Consider the following 11,406-nt stretch of genomic DNA (forward strand, 5'->3'; position numbering starts at 1 on the left):
TGCTTTATGTCCTGACCTCTCCACAAATCCAGAGAAGTGACTTCATTCCCAAGATGCAAAAATGACGTTTGGTTTTTTTAAGGCGGAGACAGAGACAGGCTTACTTTCGTTCATACTATAACAGCATAAGTAAGAGCAAGGCTCTCAAGATTACTAAGAATAAAACAGATCATACCTCTAATTATGCAAATTAGAAACTACCAAAGTATCCCTTATTCTTATCTGTAAACAACAGGACTTTTTTCCTCATGTAAAGCATTGAGATAATGAGCAGTATGGAGCTGCTATAGAGCAAACGTGGATGTCAGCAGGACCTTTGAGCAGTACTCTGAATTCCTTGTTCCCTCATCACTGCAGGATTTGGGGCTGCTCTGATCCACCTCCCAGAGCAACCAGGACTTTGCCTTGGGTCCTTCTTAAGCACCAGCTCTCCAGATGTGACAGGAGCAAAGCACTCACTATGCCACTTACGAGCTCTTGGATATGAATGACGATTAAATCCTGACTTTCATTGCAAGTAAATAAGCTAGAACATGGCTTAGCAGGAAAAGAAACAAGCTGTGCTCAGGTGGGCAACATACCAGGTGATAGCAGGGAAGATGCTTCAGCCGGAATAGTGAGATCAGCCAGTCCCACCTCACCTTCTCAGGGGGACCAAACCAAGCCCATGACTATGTTACAACAGGGCAACTGGTTTCAAGTCTCACTCAGTCCACGTTTTCCTCCTACATTCCTTTTCCTACGTTCACACATTTCTACTGGCACAAAAACTACTAGCTGCATAATATCAACTCTCGTCAAAAGCACTGCACAATGGGGAGAATCCTGACCCATCGGCAGAACCAGCCTGAAGAAGAGTTTGGGACTGGCCTGTACCAGTCATGGCTAGCCACACACTCCTGAGTGCCCCCCTCTTTTATAGTCCTCAGTATTCACTTGAAATAAGTTCAGAAAGAGACAGAAGAGACAGAACTTAAAGGCAGGGAATATGACCTGAAGTTTCTTCTAACATGCCACGTCACATCTTGCTCCCAACCTGCGACTAGTTTTGGAGAAGAACAATCTTTTGGAGAAGATTGTTGGTCCTCTTCACTGTTAAGACCGGGCAAAGCACACTGTGCTGTTGCACTTGCTGGTAGAGGAAAGAAGTTACACTGGAGAAGGTAACTTAGATGCAGGAAAGAGCAGGCACCAAAAGAGCATGTTTGGACATTTTCTTCTCCCACATCCTGGCCTTTGTGCAAAGGGGGCCTCTTTGGCCTAAACCCATGCTTCAGCATGGGAATCTTGTCCCAGTTTTTTATCATTCAGTACATGAAAAGCGATGTGGAAAAATTAGATAAGAGATAAAGATGCAAAGTATTCTTCGGTATAGCATGCTTTTATGTAAGCTAGCTCTCAGCTGAAAATAATTACCGATTAACTTCTATCCATGCACACTGCTGTCTTTAGGAGCTGCTTCCTTCCCCTTCACAAGGCACGTCAGAAGAAAGCATATACTAAACATGCATTGCATTGCCATCCTGAATTAGACCTGTGCTACCCTTTCTGTAGACGGAGATGAAGCCAAGATGAATGAGCAGTGAAGAGCAATCCTGAGAAGAGAATCTAGATTTCTGATGGCAAACTCCCATTCTGGGCTCTAAACCGTCGATGATGCTGTTGCTTACATGAATGTTTAAAATACCCATTCTGTACACCTAGGAGAGATTTACCCTGACAAGTTTGCACAAATATGAAATTGCTGCCAATGCTATCCAAACAATATCTACTCTTAAAGTAGATGGCTGACAGACTGTTACCTACTATTTATCTGTGAGGTGAAGGCTTCTGCCAACAGTTAACTGCTGCAGTACATAAACAATCCTCAGCTGAGAGTTAGATACATTAGTTTTGCATTTTTTGTGAAGGTCATAATAAAGTGCCCTCTTAAAAGCTTTCACTTTGTACATAGCAACAGACTGCTTGCCACTCAGAATAAAAAAACCCCTTAAACTATATTTTGTTTGTAGTGAATATGAATTCCTGCTGAATGGGGGGAGGAAGCAGCCTTGATAACAATCAAAATAGACAAGCCATCTCTCAGTGGCAATTATTGTTGGTCGTGTTCAAGAAGCAGTAGGGATTTTGGGCCTCTAAAGCCAAGGAGTGCATATTGTCCATGACACAGCTTAAAGGAGGCAGCAGTGCTCAAAAATGTTATACACTGATGTGCCACGTACTGAAGCTACTTAGCAGCTTAGAGAGGCAGGGACAAACTTGATGCGATAGAAAGTTCACATACATGGAGGTCTGTTGGGAGTAAAAGGACCTTCCAGCCTTGCGCTCTTCCTGGAATGGACTTGAGAAGCATGGATGACTAAATCCTTGCCACCTCTGGCTGCTGTGACATGTCACAACACTGAAACAAAACTTGCAGGTCTTGGGGACCGAGAATGAATTTTACTGCATGAGTAAATCCATCAGTGCAGTATAATCTATTTCAACACTTTTTCACACAAATGTCTACTTTTTGAAACACAAGTGAACCATGGTAGTGAAGGTATTAGAAGATAATCTTAAAAAAAACTTTTTGTGAGTGGTCCTTTGCATGTGAATGCTTGTGATCCAATGTACCGATATTCTGGTACAGTCATCTGAGGTACGTTAGAGATAGATGGTCAAAGATGAATAAAAGCAGACTTGGTACATCAACACTGCAACAAGGTGCCCATGCAAACAGTGATCAGCTGCTCAATGAAACAAGCTGCAGACACAACCAGGGAAATGCTTAGGCAGTCTAGCATCAGGCAGAAAATTTGCTGCTGTCTCTTTGGGCTTGACTTGCCCAAATGTGCGCAATGACAGCATTGCCAACCCCTCCGAAATAGCCCAGGGCAAGACCCACCCCAGAGGAGCTTGGGTCCTCCCTATATGCTTTGTCACATCTGCCTGCCTCATGAGGATGTCTCAGCTACCCCAGGGCATTGCAAATGGCATTAGTTGTCTCTGTTCAGGTAGCTGACTCATGTCCTTTACATCTGCTAATACTGCAGCATGACATTTGTCATTAAAAAAATTTGGACTGGACTCACATATGTATTCGCAGCGCTAGAAAATCCAATGGGAATTTTTAAATGGTTGCATATAGAAAGAATATAACTTAATTAGAACAATGTCTTTTCAAAATAATTGCTTCCAAGAGGTGAGAACATGGCTTTCAGTATATATACATGTATGTATATATATACACACACATATGAACAATACATTGAATTGGCTTATAAAAACTTTTGTTATCTGACAACATAGTTGTGCCTCAGGGAAAGATTTCTAACGCCATCCTATCAATCATGGAAAGAGCAAAGCCTTCCTTCCTCCAGCCTCCTGAGCCTGTTCCCAAATACCCTCCCCATGGCAGCCAGCTCCCTCTTGCCTGGTGGATGCATTTGCGTGCACAAGTAGCCTGGCTGCACAAGAGCAATTCCTGCACGTGCTGGTGGGCTCACTGGCCGCGGCCTCGCAAGAGGAGAAGGGCTCGATGCCTGCCTGCTCTTCCCCAGCAGGTCTTTTGGACTCATTTGGGTCTTCTCTCCCCAACTACCAAGTTTCGTTGTGCACTGTTGAGGAGCACGTCTTTGAGGTATGGATTGAAACTGGCTGATAAGCTCACAAAATACTCAAGGCTTGAAAGAGGAAGGTGTAGGGGAAACATGAGATATGATATGATTGTGTCCATCTCTTGTCCATAGTACATCCAGAGTAAAAGTAGGCTCACACATACTTCTGTAGTGGTGGGAAACCACCACAGAGGCCATAACTTAGAGTAGCTTGTCTACAATGCATGAATGAGTGTCAGAACATTGACCTAGGCTGAAATTGCCCAGCCTCATCTGTAAGGCAGACCTTACAGAGTATAACCGTTTTCATGGGTTTTTGGTGGCACTTATTGAAAATGTTCTATCTTCCCTAAAGGCAATTCTATCCTCAGTTCATTTATAATCCCATTTATTTCAGGAGAACCACTTCCAGTCACAAAACTGTAAACTCCAAAGCAGTATGAACTCTTACCTAAGTATCAGTTTCTTCATAAGTGTAACATGGACCAAAGTTGAAGTCAGCTACAGTGCTTGTCTTGGGACAGTCAAAAGGCATGTACAAAATGTATAGCCCTCAGTTTCTAAAAGAAGAATGGCGTCAGGCAACAAAAAGTGCACTTTCCATGCAGCTTAAGGATGTCAATAACTTTCTTTGCAATAACTTGTAAACCTCTAAGGCAAGTACTCCCCAGCACTACACTGTTTAGCTTATAACCTGTGACAAGACCACTTTGACAGTGGTGCAGGACCAGTATTTGTTCTCGCAAATAATTCATCTCCTCTCCCTGTTTGGAACGTTATAAACTATTCTGACACTTCTGCCTCATGTTGCCAGCAAAGACAAGGTGGTGTTCGCTTTGGGTCCTTTAATAAGGAATCATTTCCTCACTTGAAAACCCAGTCCAAATACAACGCATAAATCATCTATCAGGATATGTGGTCTTAACTGGGGAAAACTATCTCCTACCTGCAATGAATTACACAGAAAGCCACTGGAAATCTCCTAATGGAAAGATGGGGTTTTAGAAACCTCACGAATTTGCATTACACGCCGCTACCACAGCCACCTTCTCCTCTCCTCCTAGACTGTGTCTGTGCCCAAGCCTCGTGAAGTGCCCACCAGCTCAGTGATAAACAGAAAGCTCTGTAGGAGCAGAGTTCCCTGTTTGCTAACGCACAGTATTAGTGTGCTCAGTCAACTTCAGAGCTTCTTTGCTCCTTTTTCACTGCAACACTGTGCTTCCCGGTGTCTAGCCAATTCCCACTGTAACACCGGGCAGCTGCCTTTATATGTTAATAGACAGCTTGACTGTGAGGTCTGTTATAGGAAGCTGGTGAGGTTTTAAACACAGTAACAATTCAAAAAGAAAAAAAATCTACTTTCAGTAAGTGCTTGACAAGGCAGCTGTCTACGATGCAAAAAGATAATGGGACAGGAAATGAAAGGGAAAATTTTTAAATGCTTAATAGTGATCACAGATCTGTCAAGCAATTTAAGGGAAACTGATGTACAGCACTGGGCCACTTGCTATCAACTTGCCTCAAAACTTAGTGGATTTAAAACTGAGAAACCAAGTGAAGTTGAGACTTGAAAATATAATTTCAAATATTCCTTTGCTTAATACCATGGTATTGGAAGAAAGTATTGAAGGATTACCGTATCAAGATGGAGGAAGAGTCAAAATGCCTCTCGCAATTGTTCTCTTACCTACACCTCAAAAATACAGAAGGAAGAAATTATTAAATGTGTAAGTTAAAAACAAAGCTATTCAGACAATGCTAGCTGAGATTTTGTGAAACACACGGGAAATAACAAACCAACTTCTAACCTAGAATCTAAATCGACTCTCGCTGAAGTCCCTGGGAACCTTTTTAAGGGTCCCTGAAGGTTAAACTTTTAGAACTGAGGATCTGCTAAGAAACTGCAGTTAGCAGTAAACTCCCTCACCCTGGCAAGCGGGAAACACACGCGTGGTCCAGCGTTTCCCAACATGCAGGGAAGAGATCCTTGCAGCCGAACAGCTTCTTTACTGTGTGACTGGTCTCGTCAATCCCACATCTGATTATGAAGCATGTGGACAGGTCTCTACAGAAGTTGGGGGAGAGAAGAGAGACTGCAGAACACGCTGGCCCAAGGAACAGCACAATGAAGGAATGTATTGAAACAGTTCTACATTAAAGCGTTGGGAATATAAAATCCAGAGCTCTCTTGTAGCCTCCACTGAAATGCCTGCAGTTGGTTACTGGAGAGAGAATGAATGAGTTGCAAGGTGCTGCTGTATAGAGGAAAGTTTAAATTTAGGATCAAGGGCTTTTTTTATTTTTTGTTGAACACCCTCCACCTTTATCAGGAGGAAGCAAAATTACAGGCAACGATAGATGAGATGGTTGTAGCACATACTGGCTGAAAAACAACCAGTGGGTATGAGGTACAGGCTACAAAGCCTGTTAGAACTATTAAAAAGGGGAGTAAAGCTATGTCCTAAGGAAATCAGGCAGCAACGGTAGAGAGGATGTTATGATGCAAAGGTGCCGCGGAGAGATCCAAAGGGGAATTAAGACACTCCTTTATTAAACTCTGTCGGAATAGATAAAATCCGAGAGCCATGCACGCAGCTGCATACATGCTGTCTGCATGCCACACATCACTTGGGAAACAGGTGGAGATTTTTTTTCCTACTGCTGGGGAGAGAGAGGAAAGGAAAGCTACAGCTTCTCAGCCTGCTGGCTTGCTGGCCATAACACAATGTCAGACTAAATGTATCGTTGGCCACGGGCTTCAGCTTTCTTTTAAGACTTAATTGCTTCTCAAAAAAATAAGTGTCAAAGGCTTACCCAGCTTTAGTTTGCAAATTTAATTAAAGGATTAGCAAATTTTTCTTTTCCTATGTGGAAGCTATTAAGAATAGGAACTGGCATAGAAGAACAGCTCATTTAATATAGCTACTTATTGCATTAATACAGTCTTTGCTTAAGTAAAGTACTGCAAATAGAGCACAGTATTTCACTTCATACAGAAATAGTTCCACAGTGAGGAACAATGAAATGAGAGTAAGTCGAAGTGTGCATAAAACATAACCAAGGAGAATATAAACACCACAGACACCAACCAGCTGGGAGGAGGGCGGTCTCACCGGACACCATGCTGCTTGCAGTGTGACAGTCTAAGAGCTGGGAATATTCTTGGACTGCACAGAAAAACCAGCTCAATTCTACCTTGGTGTTGTGCACTTGGCATTATTAAAACTTATTTACTTTGAGATCAGTTTTGAAAAAAATCCAAATTACAAATCTTATCCCTGCTGGGGATGCACTTTTTGCTAGGCTGACTCAAACCAAGACAAAAACGCTGTTTCAAGGGCTTCTCCTTAAGTATCCCCCCCCCCGCCTCCTTGATTGCTCTCACTGAAACACTTGTTTTTCCAGTGATTGTGAGAGAGGGGTTTCAGGCACACAGGGGGGCTGACAAGCTGCCTAAGTTAGCACATCTAAGTAGAGATCTAAGGAACGATCTCTAGCCTTCTCACTGCAAAACAAATATTTGCCCTGTGTATCCCATCTGCAGTTTTGTCCCCCGTGGTGGATCAACTCGGTCTAACCGGAGAAGAGACCTTTCCCCTCTCCCCTCCTCCCCGGCAGTGGGAATCTCAGCTGACTAAACAACCCAACCCTCCCAGGGTGCAAGCCTGGTCCCAATGCCCCACTGGGTCCCGCAGGCTCATCATCCCCATGTCCAGGGAGGGACAGCGTTCCCCGACGGCTCTTCCTCTCCTCCTGTGAGTGACGTGGTCCAGCCAGAGGACCAGGGCCCTGGGGGAGGTTGAGGAAGATGGTCCTGCACAGCCATGTAAAGACAACCACCAGTCCACCACCCTGACAAACCTTCCAGCAAAAGGAGGTCCTGCATGATAAGTTCAGTGATACTTGCCTCTAGTGATTAGCATCACAGCACTGTGATTTTTTCCCGAGAGGAACTATAAATATGTGCTCGTACAATACATGAGATACTCTGAAATGCTCTAAGATGATAGTCAATTTCTAATGCTTTATGCAGAGAGGAATATGCAAAGAGAAGTATTTCAATACGTAGGCAGAAGGAGAAGCTCAGTACTTGACTGAAACTTTTATTCTGTGTTACATAAGAGTGAGATAATTATATCTAGTAATCTTCCTGGTATTCAGGACACTCAGAGTTTTAAGTCACCCTAGATATTTGGATTATTGTAAGTAAAAAGCAACATTGATTTCTACTTCCTTATTGCAGATTGCGTATTTAAAATTTGCTGTGTTGTGTTTTCCGATCACTTCTTTCCGAGGAATCACCCTTTTTCTTATAGCATATTGTAAAGTCATAAAAACTGACTGCTTAAAAAAAAAAACCACCACACAAAACCAAACAAACAAAAACCCCCAAAACAAAAAAAAACCACCAAAAACCAAAAAAAAGAAGAAAAAAAGGTTAAAAATCCACCAGTATTTTAAACAAAAATCACCGTATTTTATAATACCGTAAAAAATACTTTTACTTAAAAGCAAGCATTTGGAAGGAGGGCAGTCAAAATGTCATTACCGATTTCCTATAAGTTCAAAATAATACAAATATTTGAAAACTATGCCTCTTAATGAAAATTATTTTACATATTTAAAAGACTGGCTGTATTTAAAATACTTCTGTATTTCAGGGCTGAACTTTGCTCTCTGCTGACGCAGTGCGGGGCTGAGGATGGGGCAAGAACTCCTTCTCCTTCCCGAGTGATGAAAACACCAGTCGTGTGTGTGACCCACAAAGTGGAGAGGGGCCATCAAACTCCCTCACAGCACAGTGAGCAAGTGAGGTGACAAACGGGACTCATGTGCTGGCTAGTAAGTACCAACTGATGAAAGGCTACTGTTGGAAAAAAGCAGCGGTGCTTCCTGCCCTAGGCTTAGTTCATCCTCCACACGCCGTGGTTGCAACAACACGAATCCCACGACCAGGCACCACCTCCATCTCCCTACGACTACTTTGGGCAAGATGCTCTTGATCACAATTCTGGAGGAAAGATACCGTAACTAGACCGAGTGCTGGAGACCCAGGGCAACAGCGCAGGGGCTCACTGCAGAATTCAGCCTCAGGCAAACTCTCTTAAATCTTACATGCTATACCTGCTGGCTAGCAAGACTGCAGCCAAAATATCAATCAAACTGGTGCCTGCTTGCTCTTTAACAAACCCTGACACCATGTAGAAGAAACCGTCCTGTTTCCAATGCCATTTATGGCTTTATCTTCTTCACCCTTTATTTCCCCCTGAATAGTATCTTAGGCTCTGTCATCCTTTTCTCTACAGCTCACTTATGACTTAAACCAGTTTAGTCTCAGACAAATACACCATTACACAATTAACAGCATGGCCTGCAAGAACTCACATCTCACAAAACAAGATGACTGTTTCAGAAATTGTTTTTTAAGATTTCTAAGAAATTAAGAAAACATGCTTTGCCTTCTACTTGTCTCTATGGCTGGGCAAGGAGAAAAATCTATAATGTAATTAAGGAAGTCATCAAGCTTGTGCATCTGTAGCTGAGGAAGAAGAAACTGATCTACCATTTCAAGCAAGGGGAGCTTTTCCACACCAAATGTGCTTAGCCATGTACAATGACGAACTTAGCATTGTTAAGGTAAGCAGAGTTCTATAATTTTGGCAAGAGTAGTTTTAGTACAGGACTTTACCAAACAGGGCAAATCCATGGCTTCCCCTATACAGCGAGAACAGCCACAGCACTGGACTGATGCAGGTCAAAGATGCAAGTAAGTGGTCTCAGAACAGAATCTCATGTTTACCTACCAGCTGGGATTTTCAATCCTGAATTCATCCTTGTTCAGCTGTAAATCCCTTTTTGGACTCCGGCCGTATGTTTTTTTACAGTTCCTGATTCAGATCAGCAGACTGCAAATTTGTCCTCCAGAATTTGGATTTAAGAAACGTTTGATCTGGATTTGATTGCCAGACATTTTGCAGGGAGATGCAGAAAAGCTTTGAAAACAGATGGGAAAATTATGCCGAGATGGTAAATTTCAGTTCCTAAACACAAATGGCCTTTGTGTTTAGGAACAATTAAAAGGTGATGAGAAACATCCACTCCATTCATATGCCCTAAAATCTGAAAGGGGGAAAAGAGACAGGCAGATCAGACTTACTTTTCTGATTGCTGTCCAAGACTTGCGGTACTGCTGCCAGGATTTTGGAGGAGATGCAATGGCCACTCAGTGTGAGACCAGGGGGAGGAGACCCTGCAATAACTATTCTGAAGTTTGATCCAGATTCTGGAACAGAGTCCTACTTCTCTCAGTGCAATGCAATCTTTATTTCCCTATGAAACATGCATTTATGTCAGAACTACTAAGTTAAAATAATTGAATTAAATTCTCACTAAATTTTACATATAGTAGAAATATTTGGATAATTTACTTTCCAATAAATTTCAATAAATAAACATTACTTTCATTGCAGTGAACAGACTTACTGCAATACCTGACTCAGCTGACATTTCAGTGATCTTTAAATTCATTTATACGCATTGTAAACTTATGTGGTAGGTAAATTCATGTCATTTCCATAAATACTTCTGGAAAACTTTGCAATACAAAGAAAAATCCTCCTGAGAATTACTTCAGTGAAAGATGTTGTATGCCAGTAAGAAAGGTAATTGCTACTGGTAATGTATTTTACTTTGCGTATTCTATAATAATGTTCTTATATAATCAAATACAAAAAGGTAGTGACAGTGTATCCAGCCCTCTCTCTCCTCTTCCATCAAAATGGTCTACCAGTTTTTGTTGCTAACCAGTGGCACTGTGATTTCTAAAGACAATACATTCAAGACAAGATGCACAAAGGCATTAAATTTTTTATGTTAAGAGCAGGGAAGAGAGAACAATGATAAAGCTTAAGAAAGTGATAAATACCATCTTTAAAAAAATGGATAAAAGCCATAAAATGCGAAAGTCTTTCAAGGAGACTGTACCTTTAAGTATAGCACAAAGCTGTATTTTTCACATCAATATTAAATTTTAATGACGTCAATAACATGCTGGCACAGGCAGTAAGAGCCAATACTCTACGCAGGTATCCAAAAATATTGATATTTAGACATTCCTTTCTTGAAGGCAAACCCAAGACTAGCATGAATTCCCACTACAACCAAGGACCATCTACGTATGGGTCACTCTTCTTTAACCTTACAGCTGTCAGTACGCAGGATAAAACTTGCTGACTCAGCACATAGACAAAATCTTATTACTTTGGTTTAAAAGTAGGGCACATCTCCAAGATCATACCACTACCAAAACTGTATTTCAAATTTTCTTTAAGATGAAGTTCAGTGTGCTGGAATTTAAAAGAAAAAAAAAGGGAAAAAAAAGAAAAAAAAAAAAAAGGAAAACACAAGTAGCTTCTCATCTTTCTGTCTCTTAGAAGGAATCCTGCTATGACAGACACAGAAGTCCCAACTTAACACAGCAAAAGAAATGAAGAGAAAAAAAAAAAAAACCTCCTACAAAATTAATGCCTTTCCCTGTTTTCCAGCAAGTCTTTGTTTCTTTATATCCCTCTTGCACTCTATGCTACCAAAGGCCACGGAATGTCTGTCTGGTTGCGTGTCTAGACCATGCCTCATCTCATGCTCCGCAAATGTACCCAAGTGAGCTCTGAACTCGTCACATTCCAGAGCGATCGCCCTCACATGGCGCTCACTCTGCTAACGAGCATGGCTGCTCCACATCAGCAGAACAAGGTCTAGATAAATCTGCACTGTACTGTGTGGTTCATTACAAATTTATCCTAAAACA

Source organism: Calonectris borealis, chromosome Z, assembly GCF_964195595.1.
Source record: "Calonectris borealis chromosome Z, bCalBor7.hap1.2, whole genome shotgun sequence".
Lineage (NCBI taxonomy): Eukaryota > Metazoa > Chordata > Aves > Procellariiformes > Procellariidae > Calonectris > Calonectris borealis.